The sequence below is a fragment of the Neofelis nebulosa genome, chromosome 7, assembly GCF_028018385.1.
Source record: "Neofelis nebulosa isolate mNeoNeb1 chromosome 7, mNeoNeb1.pri, whole genome shotgun sequence".
Taxonomy (NCBI): domain Eukaryota; kingdom Metazoa; phylum Chordata; class Mammalia; order Carnivora; family Felidae; genus Neofelis; species Neofelis nebulosa.
In genome coordinates, this window is record NC_080788.1 from 22,494,440 (window position 1) to 22,513,787 (window position 19,348).

At 38.7% G+C, this 19,348-nt stretch overlaps 1 protein-coding gene and 1 non-coding gene across 3 annotated transcripts in view; both read right to left on the reverse strand.

Annotated features, from left to right (window-relative positions):
• The window catches only part of OTUD7A (OTU deubiquitinase 7A), a 391,197-nt gene that overhangs the window by 227,490 nt on the left and 144,359 nt on the right, over positions 1-19,348 (reverse strand). The gene's annotated exons all lie outside the window — the stretch shown is intronic.
• On the reverse strand, positions 8,258-8,363 carry LOC131518374 (U6 spliceosomal RNA). Its single transcript, XR_009265060.1, has one exon. It is a non-coding gene; the product is annotated as a U6 spliceosomal RNA (small nuclear RNA).

Below are 19,348 nucleotides of genomic sequence, written 5' to 3' on the forward strand. Positions count from 1 at the left end.
TCTATACTTCAATCTGCTTGTATAATAGCTACTCTCTTTCAGTGATTTTTATTTTATTTTTCATTTTGGTGCCTGTGTCTATTCTTTTGTCTAGTATAAACTATGCAATACTTTAAGTATATGACCTAAGTCCCTTCTTCTTATTCTTTTTCAAGCATTTCTTGCTGATATTTATGAGTTAAAAAAATCTAGGGTGCTTGGGGTGCCTGGGTGGCTTAGTTTGTTGACTGTCCGACTCTGGCTTAGGTCATGGTCTCACAGTTTGTGAGTTTGAGTCCCGTGTCAGGTTCGGTGATAACATCTCAGAGCCTGAAGCCTGTTTCAGATTCTTTGTCTCCTTCTCTCTCTACTCCTCCTCCGTGCGTGCGCGTGCTCTCTCTCTCTCTCTCAAAACTAAAAATTATTTTTTTTTAAAATCTAGGGTACTGATATCAAAACTGTGTATTAAACTTATACATTAATTTCAAAAGGATTCGTGTCTTCAAATTTAGTTTCCCCACCCATGAGAGTGTGTATATTTCTTATTATATAGAGTTTTGAGTCCTTTAATTAAAAACTCATACTTCTTGCTCTTGGTATGCATTTCTATGGCAAAATACAAATAAAATATATACAAAGTAGAAAAGAAGACTTGGAAAAATTATTAGTTGGAAAAAAAATTAGACTTCCTAATGTACAAAAACCTTATACAGTTGATAGAAAACAACAGTCAGAGGACAGTGGGTAAAAGCCACTGTTTTAAAAGAGGGGTGGGGTATAGCTGATGAAGGTAAGAGGGAATGCACCACCTAACACACATCACAAGCAGTGAAAGAAATGCAAAGCAAAACAAAGTACTTTTTTTTCCCTGATGAGATTTGTAAAACTTAAGAAGAATCTCTAACACTGAGTGGTGGAGAAGATGTGCACCTCTCACATTACTGGTGGAAACATAAATTGAAAAAGAATGTGCCAGCATATACAAAGTATCAAAATGCATATGCCCTTTGAATCATATTTTTAAGATTTTATTCTACAGAAGAGCTGTAATACAGAAAAGACTTTGCCACCCCCAGCATTATTTGTGACAGCAAAAGTCTAAACATTATCCATAGGGGAATATTGGGATAAATTTTGCTATAGCCACACTATATTGTAATAAGCATGTAATTTCTTCCTTAAATCATTTCCTTTGCAGCTTTCCCCTTTAAGGCTGACTTACATTCAGAATCAAAGAAGTCCCCCACCAGCTCTGAGTCTCAATGCTTAATTTTCTTAATTCCGTTAGTAAGAATGCAATCTTGAGATCCATGCTTAGTAGAGACAGGGAAAGCAATCAAGTAATTGTCTGAATTCCAACAGTAGAGCTTTCCAAGGCCCTTTGAAGGAAACCTACATCATCAACTAAAGAGAACTTTACTATCTGCCAGGGACAGGAAGGCCTCAAGATTTCAAGATGAAGGAGTGGAAAGCCCATTACTTCCAGTGACTCTGGTAGAGAAAGTTGGGGGAGGGGCACTGTGTGGTACAGGCATCCTGTGCTCTTTCTGGGCCAAAGAATCAGGTAAACAGGAATGTCAGGGAAATTGAGGAGGAAGTAAAAGCAATGGTGGTATGAAAATGATACTTTGGTCCTTTTGTGACTGTGGGAGAACACCTGTCAGAAACTAAGCAGAATGCAGCAGTATAAGGGGGTTATGCAGAAGGACATTCAGAAGAGAGAGAGTGAAGGGGAGGGGGAGACAGAGAGAGAGGGATACAGAGCAAGGGGAGAGAGGGAAAGAGAAAGAGAGAGAGAGAGAGGGGAAGAGACAGAGAGGTAGGGAGGTGAAGGGAGACAGAGGCCAAAAGAGAGATTATAGATTGACACACGAGTATATATTCATTTATAATAAAAATAAGGAATAAAAATGTTGTGAGTCATAAGCTTTTGAGTGACAGGACTATAGATAACTGTTACCATCTTTGCTCTTTTATGTATTTTCTGAATTTTCCCTAAAAGTCATATACCACTTTTGTAATCAGAAAAACAGACATTAAAACAAACAAACAAGACATTAAAGCATTTAAATCCTTTCTGCTTTCATCGCAGAGAAGTTTTTTTTTTTCTGAATAAGGCTGCAACCAAACCAGGTGAATAATCACAAACCTAAATCCACATCTGAATATGTGCCCCAGATAAACATCTTGAGAAACCAGTACTTGCAAATGAGGTGCCAAGACTTGAACTTTATTAAGCTGCACTGTAATGGGAATGTATGCCTGAAAAGTGGGATCTTGTTCTCAGAGAACTAGATTCCCACCACATAGGAGGGAGGACTGTCACCCCTCCATCTATAGTGCCCCTGGAGTGGCCTCCAACAATGCATGACAAGTCCTCAGGCAGCTGAGAGACTGGAGAAAGAAATCAAAGGATAAGACTAACATCTGGGCAGTAAGAAAGAAAGAAGGACCTTCCCCACTTTGTGGTTTGGGGTCCCAAGAAGCTCAGCTGTTGTGGGAGCTAACATTACAGAAAATCCCTGGGTTTACTCTTTGGGCTGCAGACTAGCCACCCCTGTCTTGATAAATAGTAGGCTGTCCTGGTTGTGGCCTTGTAAACAACTGAATAAGAGAAACACACAAATGAACAATATGTAGTTATCTTGTAAAATCCTTTGTTTACTCCCTTGATCTAATTAACATGAGGAAATAGGGCTTAACATGAAAAAGCTTAAAGATGAAAAAGGAACCTCAAATGAGGACATTTGACCACCATACTTGCTGCAGAGTACTGGTTAGCAAGTGAAGTCTTTAGTGTCAGAACAAGAGAGTACTGATTACAATGATAAGGCTGCCCTGGATCACACCCAGCCTGTAAGGATGAAATAAAATTTGAAATAAAATTATTTATTTATTTATTTATTTATTTATTTATTTATTTATTTTTAATTTTTAAAAATGTTTTATTCAGTTTTGAGAGACAGGGAGAGAGAAAGAGAGAGAGACAGAGTGTGAGCAGGGGAGGGTCAGAAAGAGGGAGACACAGAATCCAAAGCAGGCCCCAGGCTCTGAGCTGTCAGCACAGAGCCTGATGTAGCGCTCAAACTCATGAACCACAAGATCATGACGAGAGCTGAAGTTGGACACTTACCTGATTGAGCCACCCAGGCATCCGTGAAATAAAATAATTTAACAAAGTGAGATTCCAGTTCTAGGAAAAGATGGACTAGACACACTGTCGCTATTCTTATTACTAAAAACGGCTTAAAACTCTGGGCTTAATATACTAAAACAAAGAAAAAAACAGACAAAAGCAATAAACAAACAAGCCTAGGAAGACTGAAAGGTGGAGAGTGAAAGGCAGACTGGCTAGGGACCCTGAGACTTGGTGAACAACACAATGGGGAGGTCCCTGGGTTTCTTTTATGTGTAATATATCCTGGACTAGGTGCTGGACAAGCCAGCAACTTGGCTATGCCAATAGACACTCTCAAAAACAGCTTGTTCTCTCTGGCCAAAGGACAAGGAAAGAAGCAACCTACCAGGATGGAAAAATTTTATGCAATGGACCAAATACCATGGAAAAAAACTGTGACTCCACCCCACTCCTGAGTGGGGAGCCTAGACTTCTACCCTTGTTGGGCTGAAATGAGACACTCATTTCCTTTCTTCCCAAGAGTGGTATCAGAGCAAGCCGAGAGGGCAGGCAGGACTTTCATCCTTGCTTGGTGGTAAGAAGACCCTCTCGGCCCACATTGTCAGCATAGCTATACGGGGAGGCTGGGATTCCATCCCTATCCAAAAGTAACAAAGCATTCTTCTCTTCTCCACCTAAGTAGTATCTGTAGAGATAAAGTAGGGAATATTATCTATTCCCTACTCTGCCCAGCCATGATAGTAGCAGCTGAAGCCCAATAGGAAACCTGAAATTCCACACCAGCTCAACAGTTATAACAGTTTTATTCCCTCCTCGATTCTCCAGGGTGTCCATGGAGGTGGAATGGGGAACTTTGTCTTCCATTCCCACCTGGAAATAACGAGGTAGCACATTGTTTCCTCTGTCAGACTACTGTCCAAGGAGGACTGCCAAAACATAAATTTTAAATAGGATTCAGAATCTCATAACATAATATGTAGGGTATAATTGAAAATCACTCATCACACAAAGAACCAGGAAAATCTCAACTTGAATGAGAAAAGACAGTAGATGCCAATACCTATGTGACACAGATGGAATTCTCTGACAGACGTTTTAAAGCAAATATCATACAAATGGTCAATTATAAGCATCCTTGAAACAAATGAGAAAGTAGAAAGTCTCAGTAAAGAAATAGAAGGTATAAAAAAATAATTGAAATTTAGAACTGAAAAATACAACAACCTAAATGAAAAACTTACTGGATAGGCTCAACAGCAAAATGAATAGGACAGAGGAAAGAATCATTGAACTTAAACACAGAACAATAGATATTACCCAATTTGAACAACAGAAAGAAAATAGAAAAAAATTATGAACCTCAGGGACATGTGCGTATAGCACAAGATATAAAATTTGCATCATCAAAGTCTCAGAAGGAGGGGAGAAAGAATCTGGAGCTGAAAAGTGTTTGGAGAAAGAATTTCTTAAAACTTCCCATATTTGGAAAAAAATATAAACCTGCAGAATCAAGAAGTTGAGCAAACCTGAAGTTTTATAAATCCAAAAAACAATCTATGCCAAACACAAAATAATCAAACTTCTAGAAACTAAAGCAAAGAGAAAATATTTTTTAAAAATTATTTATTTATTTATTTATTTATTTATTTATTTATTTATTTATTTAGAGAATGAATCCCAAGCAGCCTCTGCACTGTGAGCACACAGCTGAACATAGGGCTCAATCTCACAAACCATGAGATCATGACCTGAGCCAAAATCCAGAGTCAGACGCTTAAGTGACTGAGCCACCTATGCATCCCAAAGAAATAATCTTGAAAGCTAAGTGGGGGAAATCACCTAATAGTGGAACAATAATTCAAGTGACAATGGACTTCTCAGAAACCATAAAGACTAGAAGGAAGTGGAATAACATTTGTCAAAAGCTAAAAGGAAAGAAATGTCAACCCAGAGTTCTATATCCAGCAAACATACCCATCAGAACTAAAGGGGAAATTAGGACATCTTGGATGAATAAAAGCCTAAGAGAATTTATCACTAGCAAACCTACCTAGAAGAAAGGCCAAGGAATTTCTTAAAATGGAAAAGAAATAACAAACAACAAGAACAACAACAAAAACAACAAAACCCTCCCAAAACTTGGAACATCAGGAAGTACAGAAAAACAATGGAAAGAGTAAAAATTTGAGTAATACAAGACATCGTCATTCTTTTGTAAGTTATATTTAATGGTTTAAGCAAAAATTATAACATTGTCTGATGTGATTCTCAAAGTACTACATAGAAGAAATATTTAAGGTGATTGTAAATAGGAGAAGGTAAAGGCACTTAAAAGGAGGTAAAGTATCTATATTTTATTCAAGTTGATAAAATATTAACATCAGTATACTGTGGTAAGTTACTTATATACAATGCAATACTTAGAGAAATTATGGAAAAAAACAAAACAAAACAAAGAACTGAACTCATACGGTGTGTTCTATGACCACAGTGGAATCAAAATTGGAAGTCAATAACAGAAAAAAATTTCAAAAACACTTCAAATACTTGGAAACTGAACAACAGACTTCTAAATAATCTATGGATTAAAGAGGAAGTCTCAAGAGAAATTAGAAAACATATTCAATTGAAAGAAAATAAAAACACAACATATCAAAATATGTAAGACACAGCTAAAGTACTATTAAAACGTAAATTGACAGCACCATTTTTATATTAGAATAGAGTAAAAGCCTCAAATCAATAATCTAAGCTCCCACTTTATGAAACTAGCAATATAAACACACAGCCAGTTAAAAAAGGAAGAAAATAATAAAGAGCAGAAATAAATAAAATTAAAAACAGCAAAACAATGGAGAACAATCAGTAAAACAAAAAGCTGGTTCTAGCAAAAGTGACAAAGGAGAAAAGATACAAATTACCTACGACAAGAATGAAACAAAATATTGCTGCATATTCTCAGACACCAAAAGTATAACATGGGAACATTACAAACAAGGTGTACACACATAAACTTGGTCACTTAGATGAAATGGATCAATCTCTTGAAAAGGAAAATCTTTTACAACTCACTCAATATGATAGATAATTTGAATATTCCCCTAACTATTAAATAAATTTAATTTGCAATTTCAAATCTTCCTAAAGAGAAATCTCCAAGCTCATACTGTTTCTGAAGAATTTTGAAGAATAACACATGTTTAAAAAAAGAATGCCAATTCTATACAAGCTCTTCCAGAAAAGAGAAGAATAAATAACACTTTTCAATTAAATTAACAAGGCCACTATCACCTTAATACCAAAATCTGAGAGATACAATATATAAAAAAGTAAATTGTATTCTTAATACACACAAATATTATTTATATATCATAAATATTATATAAATAAGTATAATAAATAATATAAACCCTACTTGGTCATGGTATAAAATTATATATGTGTATGTATGAAATTATATACATAAAAAAAACCAAGTCAGATTTATTCCAGGAATGCAAGAATGGTTCAATATTTAAAAATTTATCAATGTAATTTTACCATATTAATAGGCTAAAGAAGACAAATCCCACAATTATATCATTCATGATAAAAAACTTTCAGGGGCGCCTGGGTGGCTCAGTCGGTTGGGCATCCGACTTCAGCTCAGGTCATGATCTCGAGGTCTGTGAGTTCGAGCCCCGCATCAGGCTCTGTGCTGACAGCTCAGAGCCTGGAGCCTGTTTCAGATTCTGTGTCTCCCTCTCTCTCTGACCCTCCCCTGTTCATTCTCTGTCTCTCTCTGTCTAAAAATAAATAAACATTAAAAAAATTAAAAAAAAAACCTTTCAGAACATTAGGAATCAAGGGGAATTTCTTCAACTTGATACAAAATTATGCAAAAATACTATAGCTAACATAGTTAATGGTGAAGGACTGAGTGTTTTCCAACTATGATTAGGGTCAAGGCAAGGATGTTTGCTCTCACTATGTTATTCAACATACTACTGGAAGTGCTAGCCAGAGCAGTAAGACAAGAAAGGAAATAAAAGACATACAGATTGGAAAGGGAGAAATAAACTGTTACTCTTTGCAGATAAGATAAAAGTCTACATAGAAAATCCTTCAAAGAAGTTACAAAAGATTCCTAGAATAGGAGAATTCAGCAAGTTCACAGGATACAAGATCAATATACAAAAATAAACTGTTATTCCTATACACTGGTAATGAACCCATGAACACTGAAATTAAATATACAATACCATTTGCAATTACTCTGTAAACTGATGGAATACTTAGGTATAAATCTAACAAAATGTGTACAGGACTTATATGCTTAAACTATAAAACACTCATGAAATAAATAAAAGAAGATCTAAATAAATGGAGAGACATATTGTGTTCATGGACTGGAAAACTCAACATTGCAAAGATGTCTCCCTAAAATGATGTATAAGTTTAATGCAATTCCTATAAAAACTCCAGTAAGATTTTTGTAGATATAGACAATGTATTATATAATTGATATGCAAAGACGAAGAAACTAGAAGATCTAAATGATTTTTAAAAATAAAAAATAATGTGGTATTAATCACTCTAGCTGAATTTCAGACTTACTACACAGCTTAGTTTATTATATGGCTACATAGATCAACAATACAGAATAGAAAACCCAGAAATAAACCTACAGAGGTATGACCAATTGATTTTTTTTTTTGCTTTGGTTGCATTTTTAACAGATTTATTGAGATATAATTCATGTACCATACAATTATCCCATTTAAAGTGTACAATGTGGGGTGCTTGGGTGGCTCAGTTGGTTAAGTGTCCAAATCTCGATTTTGGCTCAGGTTATGATCTCCTGGTTCATGAGATTGAGCCCTGCATCGGACTCTGTGCTGATAGTGCAGACCTGCTTGGGATTCTCTCCTTTTCTCTCTCTCCTTTCCCCACTTGCGTGTGTGTGTGTGTGTGTGTGTGTGTGTGTGTGCCTTCTCTCTCTGTCTCTCAAAATAAATAAATAAACATTAAAAATAAAGCTTACAATTCAGTGATTATTATAATATTATATTACTAAGTTTTTAAAATTGTGGAAATGTATATGTAACATAAAATTTGCCATTGTAACTGTTTTTTAAGTGTGCAGTTCAGTGGCATTTCAAAAATTAGGAACATTTCACGAATTTGCATGTCATTCTTGCTCATGGTCTATAGTAATTTCTCTGCATCACTCCTATTTTTGTACATGTACTCCCAAAGTGGGTACTGGCCAAGTGATTTTTGATAAAAGTATAAAAGTAAATCAATGGAGTAAAGGCAATCTTTTCATCAAATGGATATCATTTGCTGATTATATACCCATCAGCAAAAAAAAGCCAAAACAAAACAAAACAAAAAACCTCAATCTCATATTTTATACAAAATAAAGTAAAAACAGATTATAGATCCATATGTAAAACACACACCTATCAAGTCTTTAGAAGAAAAAAATAGGAGAAAATCTTTGGGTTGTAGGGCTTGGTGACAAATCAAAAGCAAAATCCACAAATTGGACTTTATTGAAATTAAAGCTCTTGGCTCTGTGAAGGACCCTGTTAAGAAGGTGAAATGGCGAGCTGGGAGAAAAGGTTTGCAAACCACATTACCGACAAACAATTCCTATCTAGAAAATATAAAGAATCTCATCATTCAATTCTAAAAGACAAACAATCCAATTAGAACGTGGGCAAAAGCCCTGAAGAGGCCATATATAAAGAAAGGCTTTTATTTCTGCTACTGTAGCCAGTATGTAAATGGAGCACAACTTGATTCAACAACGCACCCCAGGCCCTGCAGCAGGGGAGCTTTGTGGATGCAATTCAGAAAAGACTGCAGAGAAGGACTCCAACAAGGGACCAAGGTCAAGGAGGCTTATACACTAGGCCTTCGTCAGCAAGTGCTATGCAGAGAGACCAGGAGACTTCACGGAGATATGGGAAGAGATTCACACTAACCTTATGAACCAGGTATAACTGATAGGGGCAGAAAAAGCCAGTCCCAGCTGCTTTAAGTGCTTAACTCTGAACTTGAGCCAATTTGGGCTGACAGAGAGACATTTTTTGCAGTTATGGCATCTGTTTTCCAAGAGTGCTGCATGGGATGAACAAGGTCCCTGGTGGTCTCAAGTGCCCAAGTCATGGATTCCATGATGTGTATTAATGAGTGTTTTATAGAAGTGCTGTGCCAGGCACTGGGGAGAAAGACAAGGTGTTCTTGCTCGCCTGTGTTGGCAGGTTGTCGAGAGTTTAGCTCAGCTACTTCATGGCATTGGCATACATTTTGTGTGGTCAAATGGCCTGCAGGGCCCTTAAATGACATCAGCCCCCTCATGCAGGCACATCCCCTAAATAGCAGCCTGCAGAATTATAAGCAAATATAAGTTCCTGATATGACTTCTCCAACAGCCCTTGTGAGAGTCTCTGCCATCTCATAGGGCTTCCCCTTTGTGTGCTCCTTAGGTAAGACCCTTGTGAAACTTAACAAAGCCCTGCTTTTTTTTTTGGTCTGAATTGAACAATCTGGCCTTATTCCAGCATTCCCTGAAGCATTCCACCCACAGACTCTAATATGAAGGCATGAGCCTCAGGTCCTGCCATGCCATTTTCTCTTTATCTGCACCCTTGCTTGACCTCCCCTTTTTGCCCCCAGGGGCATCATGTACTTCCTTCAGGACCTGCAAGTAATAAACTCTATTTCATTTTCTCGTGTGGTCTTTTGTTGAACTGCAACTGACCATCTGCCATCCTTGGCCTCTGCTTAGCAAGTGTTAATTTAACAAGAATAAAACCATAACACAGTTAAATAAGGGAGAAAGAGTTAAAACTGCCAGAAGCACCTCTAGAGAAGGGTGAATACAAAAAAGGGTCAGAGAATGACAAACACCTCAATGCAGAAGGGTGTGGTGAGCAAGGCAGAGGTGCCCCTCTGGAAATCCATCTTGAATTAGGAAGGGGGGATCATAGTGAACATGGGACTACATGCCTGGTCAGCTTGGTACTTCATTCCACAGACCCCCAAATGAGCTGGCATCACACAGGAGTAGTACTTGTGTATTAACCATCTTTTATTTTCTATATTTGATGATTTGACATCTTGGGGCCTTGATAACCCTAAAGGGACAGCTCTTCCCAGAGTTAGCCAATTCCTAGAGATAGTAAAGAACTCACCCCTAAGCATGGCTTTCATATACAAAACAACAAATCTAGGGCCCACACCCTAAACACCTTCACTATGGAGGACACTCCAAGCCACTATCCACCTGCCCTAAATACCCAGACCAAGTACTAGATGACTAGGGACAGTCCCTATGCTCCAGAGACCACTGAAATTAGTCACATTAGCCAATCCTAACCCCGCTCACCCTGCCTTACCCATCCCTTCCCATGGAAATGACAATAAATCCTCTTGCCCACATTTTACCCTCATTCCCTGTGCTTCCTGACCAACCTGAGGCTCCCTGTGGCATGGTATGCCCCCACTTCTTGGGAACTGTGATTAAGAAGTTATTTTTTGATTGACAATCATTTCCTGATCTCTTGGCCTTACTATGTCTCAAACTTTCTATTAACACACTATATTCTAAAGCAACTTGTACTTGAGATTATGACTAGTTAAACTTCACACATTCAGCCTCTTTTTCTGTAACATGATTCCATTCTTCATATCAAGACTTTTCTGGCTGCTCCATCAAGTTAAAGGGGATCCTTTAGAATACCGATAATGAAATTGAGCCAACTCCCCAGACTCATTCCAGAGTGTGCTGAGAAAGTTAGTGCCCCCACCTTAGAGAGTGAAGCTCTGTGGGTCCAAGTTCTGCCTGGTATGCAGGGTGAGGCCATCTGGAGTGGGGAGGAGTGGGGGATTATACTAGGTCCAGATCAGAGTTTGAGGATGTTGAGTATTCTACCCATTCTGTTTATGATTCAGATGAGGTCACACACAGAGCAGGAGTGCTGATGTGACCAAGACAGAATGAGAATAAGCAGTGATGAAATGAGCCTCATGCTAAATGTTCACTGACTGGTTCATGAGCTGACGAAAGCTTGATTACCCAAAGCAATAGTGGGACACATCCATCATTTCATTCATCATATGAAAAAGGCTGATTTTCCAGCAAGTCTTTGACTTGAAGGGGATGTGAGGTGCATTGCAGGCTCTCAGTCCTTCAGGGTATAGACCAGGGTGACGTCATAGCTTTGTCTACACTCCCTGCTTCAGCCGGTCTCCTGGAGCTGGCTCCACACGACAAGCAGTGCAGGGTCTCTGGCTATGACATGCTGCTGTGTCTGAGATTCTCACTTTCCTTCCTGTGCTTTAAAGCACATTGCCCCATCCTAAATCTATCCTGCTCAAAATTGTTTTCCTTCCTTTTTTCTCCCTCTCTCTCTTGCTTTAGCTTCCTTTTTATCACTAATCTCCATAATTCTGCCAACTTCACTTGCTATAAATCACTCTGAAGTCACCAGGTTCTCCAGGGGGAATGAAATCTAAATTGCATGATGATATCTGTAATACCTACAAGAGCCCTGAAAAATACAACCACAAGAATGGGAAAGCTTTTACCTCCCTAACACTTCTTAGAGTGAGGTGTTTTTTTTCCTAGCAAAGTTGCAAAACTCCACTAATTTTAAGTCTGAGAATTGATTCCCTGGTTTGCACTGAGGTTTAAAGGATATTGTGAGAATACACTTTTGAGATAACAGGGGATAATGCATTTTGTTTGTGTCATCTCAGATTGGGGTCCATTGGCTTGTTCTTGGAAGCTCTCCCTGTGGGTAAACTCTGAGTGGCTGGCAGGCAATGGACCAGGACAGAAGCCCCAAAGGGGATTTTTTTCCTCGGTCCTATTTCCTGGGCAAAGACTTTCTGAGCACTTACAAAGGTGTGGCAATGAAGTACAGCTATGCAGCAGGGCACAGGGTGGTGTTCTGCCCTGGAGGTCGATCTGGGGCAGCCCACACAGGTCCAACTGGCAGTGCTAAGTAGGAAGTTAGCCGCCCAGGTAAAGACTCTGGGAAACTGAATGAGCATGATGTGGGGAATCTAATCAAAATGCAACTTAATTTTTGTCTCCTTGACCTCCTATATTCAGGAGGGAATTTAGCTGGGGGAATTCAGAAGAGTTTTCTTTCCACTGGATGAGAATCTGGTATACCCCCCTGACTTATAAACACAGTCCAGATCATAAATGGAATGTATCGTGTCCACTGAGTTGATCACACCTCCATCTCTCAATATTCATTTAAGGTACCTTCTCCTTCAGCCCCTCTAAACCTGGGCTGAGGGATCCTGCCTGCTATAAAGGGGGCGAGGCCTGGTATATTTTGGTGAATTTTAGGCAGGGGAAGGGAAGTTTGAACTGAGGATCCTCCAGACCCCACCTTATGTCCCCAGGCCTGGCAGAACTTTTCACTAGGAAACATCATTAATAGGGCGAAAGGCAAACCAAAGCAAGATAGAAAAGTTCACTGAAATCCACAGAATCAAGAAAGAAGTTAATAAGAAATAGCTAATCCAATATAAAAATGGAAAGATATCTGAACACTTCATAAAAGGATACCTGAATGGCCAAGAACCAATGAAAATTTGCTCAACCTCAGTTACCACAGAAATTGAACTAAAATCACAATTAGACACCTCCCAGCTCTGAAATCACTGAAACAAAATATACCAAGTGTAGGTGAAGATGTGAAGTATCTGGATCCTTCCTCCTGAGCTGGTGAGAGTATAATTGGTTCAACACCTTTGGAAGATACTTGGCAGTATCTACCAAAACTGATCACACATATACCCTATGACCAGCATTTTCAGTACTTGGTATATACTCAACCACAATGTGTACACACATGTATACCAAAGCATATGGAAAGAATTTTCATGGCAGCCTTACTCACAGAGCTAAGAACTAGAAGCAACCCAAATGAATACCAATGGTAGGCTGGATAAATTGGTATATATGGACGAAGAGTATATTAGTAGTATTTTAGTAGTATATTAGTAGCACAGTATGAATGAATGACCTATGTTCAATATACTTATCATACAACATACTATAATTCATCACATGAAATTTACAAATAACCTACAGGTTAGAAGTCACGATAGTGAATAGAGTGGACAGAGAAAAAAGGAGGTGATGGGTTAAAAACACAAGGGGGCAGAATGGATGCAGATAATGAGCTATTTTTTGGTCTGAGTGGTGATTACAAAGGGAAATGTGCATTTCTGTATAACTCATGAGGCTGTACATTTTGATGTGTGTTTTTCTGTAGGTATGTTATACTTCAATAAAAAAGATGGGCAATAAAAATCTGTGGACCATAAAAGAGCCCTTATGTAAACCTAATAAATAGGCTCATGAAGGACTTCCAATCCAACTTCTGTTTACACGCATTTTTGAAAAACAGCCTTCCTGGCATGTAGCTGGACATTTGCTAGCATGCTTTTGATCATTTCACTCAGTCTGAACACTTTTATCCACATCAGCAAACTGCAGTCTGCCCCTTCCTCCAATCCCTTCTCCCCACAGCCAGACAGATCTTTAAAAGATAGAAGTTATATCACATAATTCCCTGCTTGAAACTCACCAACAGCTTCCCACTACACTGGAATAAAACCCAAGCTTGCTTCTCAGACTTCAATGTATTTGTCTTTCAGTGCTGCATCACCTGCTGTGCCCACTGCTCCAGGCTTACCTGGCACCAGGGCTGTCCAGGACCAGTGCTTCAGGTCTGTCCCCCACACAAGCTGGGTACTTCCCACACCCTTTCCTGCACTTGTGGCTGACTTTGCTGGAAGAGCTTCCACAGCACTTCCCACCCCTTTCCTTGCATTCCAAGAATCTGCTCCAATTTCACCACTGCTGAGAAGCTTTCTTCACTCCCACCCAAACTGCCCTCCCCATTATTATATTACCGTACCAATTACTACTTCTGGAGAACTAATATAATCTGTAATAACATTATGCAGCCATCCATCCATCTGTCCCTCTATCCTGTGTGTGTTCCCTTTGGAGAATTTAAGTTCTGGGAACTTGCCTGTTTTGTCTCCCCAGGACCTAGCACATAGCACAGTTCAGGGCATGTCAGAGCTACTCAGTAAAAGTATGTTGAAGAAGTAAATGGAAATTATAAAGGCAACTACCCATTCAATCCATTCCTCTGCTTTACACCTGGGCAAAGGTATTTCCTAAACTCCTGAACTCCAAAGTGAGCGTTCAAGACATTGCCATTTTGGCAAAACTGTACTGAGGTCTTCCTGGCTCAACAGTGTGCTGCATACAGAGGGTACACTAAGACACAGACACTGCTCACATTTTAGTGGTATAGTGAGACACAAATAGGTTACTTCAGTTCATACTGGTTTGTAAGGAAATTATATAATTGTAAACAATGTTATGAAAATGAAACCAATCTCCTTCCTTCCTTCCTTCCTTCCTTCCTTCCTTCCTTCCTTCCTTCCTTCCTTCCTTCCTTCCTTCCTTCCTTCTTTTTCTTTCTTTCTTTCTTTCTTTCTTTCTTTCTTTCTTTCTTTCTTTCTTTCTTTCTTTCTTTCTTTTCTTTCTCTCTTTCTCTCTTTCTCTCTTTCTCTCTTTCTGTCAGGAACCCAAGAAACCACCAGAGGAAAAGCATTTAGAAAGTTTTACTAGTAATTATTCTCACCTACTATTTAAAAAAAGTATTGCTTAATGACTTCAATAGTGCACTTTGTATTAAAACCTTTATTCTGTGGTCTGAAATATTATGCTGTTGAGATGCACTGGCAATCAAAGAAAACAAAATGGACTAGACAATCGTACATGATGTGTGATTGGGCACAACTGTCAGAGAGAAATAGGGCAGAAAGGAGAAAGGACAGCAAAATGCGCACAAGATCAGCAAGAGCGAAGAGAATGTCCTGCAGGAAAGAAAGGATGTGTGCTTTCCTGGTGCTCAAATACCTTTGTAGCCACATCACAAGGACATGCTGGAAGCAATGCGAGTACCCAGCAATGAGGAACACTGCTAGCAAATTTGGTTTATCAACTTCAGTTGAACATTTTTCAGACGTTAAAAGTCATCTAAAAAATGAAGATGACCAAATGGTATGTTCCCTGTGATGGCACTTTGTAAAATCTGTGCATGTGGACACAGAGATCCAAGCAGGTCATTCCCCTCTGAAAGCTGCCCAGGGTCCTACACCACTTAAAGTGAATGATGGTGACACCTGGATGGCTCAGTCGGTTAAGTGGCTGACTCTTGATTTTCGCTTATGTCATGATCTCACGGTGTGAGTTCAAGCCCTGCATTCGGCTCTGCACTGACAGCACGGAGCCTGCTTGGGATTCTGTCTCCATCTCTCTCTGCCCCTCCCCCACTTGCTCTGTCTAAAATAAATAAAAATAAATGTAAAAAAATAAAGCGAACTATGAAAATGGCAGAATAAGTCACATGTATACCACTGTGATGTGCAAATGGTGTTCTTTGATCTAATGTTGTTTACTTCATTTAATTTTTTTTTAATTTTGAAATAATTTCAGATATATAGAAAAGTTGCAAAAATAATACAAAGGATTCCTATTTACCTATATATAACTATATACCCCAAATGTTAAAGTTTTACATTTTATCATTCTATGTATGAGTCTAATCTAAAGACTCTATTCATTTCACCCATTGTCCCAACAATGTCCTTTGTGGCAAAACACTTGTTTTCTGATCCAGAATCCTACATTGTATTTCATGCTCATATGTCTAATCTAGTTTTTAAAAATCTGAAACAGCTTCTTAGTCTTTCATTTCATGACCTTTACATCCTCCAACTTGGGTATGGAATGTCCCTCCATTCTGGGTCTTCATGATTAGAGTAATTGTACATTTCTAGCAGGGATACAACAGAAGTGATGCTCTGCCCCCAGTGCCCAGGCACCAGATGCCCAAGACACATGATGTCTACTGGGCTCTAGGTGGGCTCATCACTGATGATGCTCATTTTGATCTCTTGCTTAAGACAATGCTTGTTTCCTTCACTATAATGTCACTATGTCTTCATTTGTAATCCACCTTGCGTGGAGACACTTCATGCACATATTCTACATCTCAGTGAATTTGTCTCCGCTAGTTTAGCACTCAGTGATATTCTTGCCTAGAACAATTAAAACTTTGGTAGTTGTCAAATGATGATTTTCTAGTTCCTTCCTTTCTTCGACATTTATTAGCTTGTATTCCACTGTAAGAGAAAGCTTTTCCTTTACCCCTTCCCAATTTATTTCTCTATTTATTCCTTTATTTACATTAGTACAGGTGTATGCACTTTTCTTTACTAAAAATTACCTATTTAATAAGTAATAACCAACTGCTGTTATGATTAGTTTGAGGCTCAAACTATCCCACTGTCCACCTGACTTGCCCCCATCACTCTTTGATGATATGTTTTTTCCTGAAGTTCTAGTTATGCAAACACACTGTGCTTCTCTGACTCTCTTCTCATGGCACCCCCTATTTCTTTGCCAGATAATTCCTACTACTCTTTAAAGAGTCAATTTAGTAAGTTTCCCCAACTTCTCTTATCCTCCCTTCTCAAATCTTGCTATGACCTTGATAACCCATGTTTCTTTTCCATCCTATGCCCTGCCTACTGGTTTAGGCTTAAGCAGTGGAGTCTGTGACTCAAATTTCTTTCTTACCCAGGTAAAGAACCATTCTGGTCCATGTGAGGTACTCAACAAATAAATATTTGCTGAATAAGTGAATAGGGAAAAAAAACAAAAACAACAGTGGAAACGTTCTTATTCTACATAACCTGTGATTCTATAGGTTTTTATATATTAGATCAAATCTCATAACTTTTTTGTTGAGATCTTCCATCTCCTTGCTAAACTTTTTCCTGTTATTTGAAGTTATTGAAAAAGCCAGATTAGTCTCTCACTACTATTTGCATTTTTCACTTCGTGTGCTGACACTCGGGGCATAATGTTTTAAATTCCTTCTTCTTTTTTGGTTCCCAGATATTGTCCTTCTCAATAACTTAGATGTGTAACACACATCTCAAAAATATTCCAAACTCAGCTTCAGAGAGTCTGATATTTCTTTCCAAGTCAACCATCCTGGAGATCTTCCTGTCTCCATTTAGGGCAACCTCATGTTTCTATTTCTTCTGGCCAAAGACTGCAGGAGTCAATGTGAACTATTTCTTTCCCACTCCCCATCTGGCCCATCAGCAAGTCCTGTTGGGTTCTAAATACAATTTGAACACTGACCTGCCTGCTTCCCACTGCTCCCCCTGCCATATCCTCATCCAAGTACTGTCTTTTCTCACCAACAGTATTTATTGCAACTGTCTCCTCCCTAATCTCCCAGAAAGGCTGACATCTAGTTTCAAAACAAGGATCTTGCTAAACCTAAGTTAGATCAAGTCCCCCTGCCCAGGACCCTCCAATGATGTCCCATCTTACTCAGAGGCAAAGCCAAATCCTACAGTGCCTGACAATGCTTTGAATGACATGGTGCTTGGTTCCCCTCTGATCCCATCTGCTTCTCCTCCTTATCTCCCCACCAGCCATACTCTTTCCAGATGTTTCCTCTTCCTGGAACAGACATCCCTCTCCTCCTCCAGATCCTCCTCACAATCACAGCTTGATGAGGCCTTCCCTGACCCCCTTGTCTAAATGCTCAATTCCTCATGTGGGACTTCACTGCTTCAAGTCTCTGTTCTCTGCTTTATCTGTTCTCCTCAGCACTGATCACTAATGGTCTATATATTACACACATATATTGTATTTTTTGGTCCATTTCTCCCATTAAAATGTAATTTCTACAAGGACACAGAGTTCTGTTTGCTCAGAAATATATAGTGCCTGGCCAAAAATAGGTACACAATACATATATTAAAAATTAAATTGAAATGCAATGAGTTCTATATCTGAAAGGATGTTTCTAACTTCCTATTCCACTTTTCTAGTTAGAGGAATAGTTTTCAGGATATCTAGTGTAGCATTCTGTGGGCAATCTATGGTGTGTTTTCTATCTAAAAGGAAAAACAGGTGGACTTGGGTTGCTCTTCACTCTTAAACCAGATTGAAAAACTGTCAAGGTTCTGCTTGTCTCTAAGCAAAAGGAATCCAACAGCATCATGTTAGAGACAATCAGACATATCCATTTGCCTTTTTTTTTTTTGCTTTTAAGCTTAAATAATGATACATTTTTTACACAGAAATTACAAAGTGTAGATGATCCCTGTAAAGGCTTAGTGACAATGTACATGTTAATATTAATGATAAATAATTGCAATATTTATTTATTTATTTATTTATTTATTTATTTATTTATTTATTTATTTTTGAGAGAGCACAGGCAGGGGACGGGCAAAGGGAGAGGGAGAGAGAATCTTAAGCTGCCTCCATGCCCAGTGTGGAGCCCGATGCAGGGCTTGATCTCATGACCCTAAGATCATGACCCTTAAATCATAACCCGAGCTGAAATCAACAATTGGATGCTTAACTGACGCACCCAGGAGCCCCCTAAACAGAGAAAGCATTGCAGAAGAGTTTAAAGTTACACACAAGACACTACCAAACAGGTGTCGGGTGATTCACCCACATTTTACAGACTGTTTCAGTGAGTTCCTTTTGTGTCACATCCAATAAAGTTGCTATTTCTGTATAATCAGTGTGTGTTATCTTGAGATAATCAGGGTGCAACAGTACAGCATAAGACAGCAGATGGGTTTACAATAGGGGGAGAAGGTATTAAAACAATATCATTAAGTTTAAGTGAAGTCAAAGGCAATGTTGACTCAAATGCACACTTTGTAAGAGCACAGAGCCTTTGGGCTACCACTTGTGTCCTGTGCAAAGTTAAGTGGCCTCAGGTGATTTCTTCCACTTTCATCTTCCTGTTCTCTTCTACCTCAGTATGTCTTTTGAGCTGTCCTCCCTCAGGGTGCAATCTTCAGCCACAGTTAGCCTGTGAAAGTGTTCTTCAAGAACAAAAGCTGAAAATCAAGTTAAAAAACCTTACTACTCATTTTCTCCAGCATTGTTTGTGAAAGACACTACGGCTTTTGTCTAACACAAAATAAGGTAACGATTTCTAAATTAATGTGATCATTACTTGGTTTCCTTTTCCTGCCCACAAAATTAAAATTTTATATTAAATTAATGGAGGCCACTGAAAAATCACGTGAATATCCCACAAAGAAGCCAGGTGACAGCAGCTGTACACAGCTTGCCCGTGT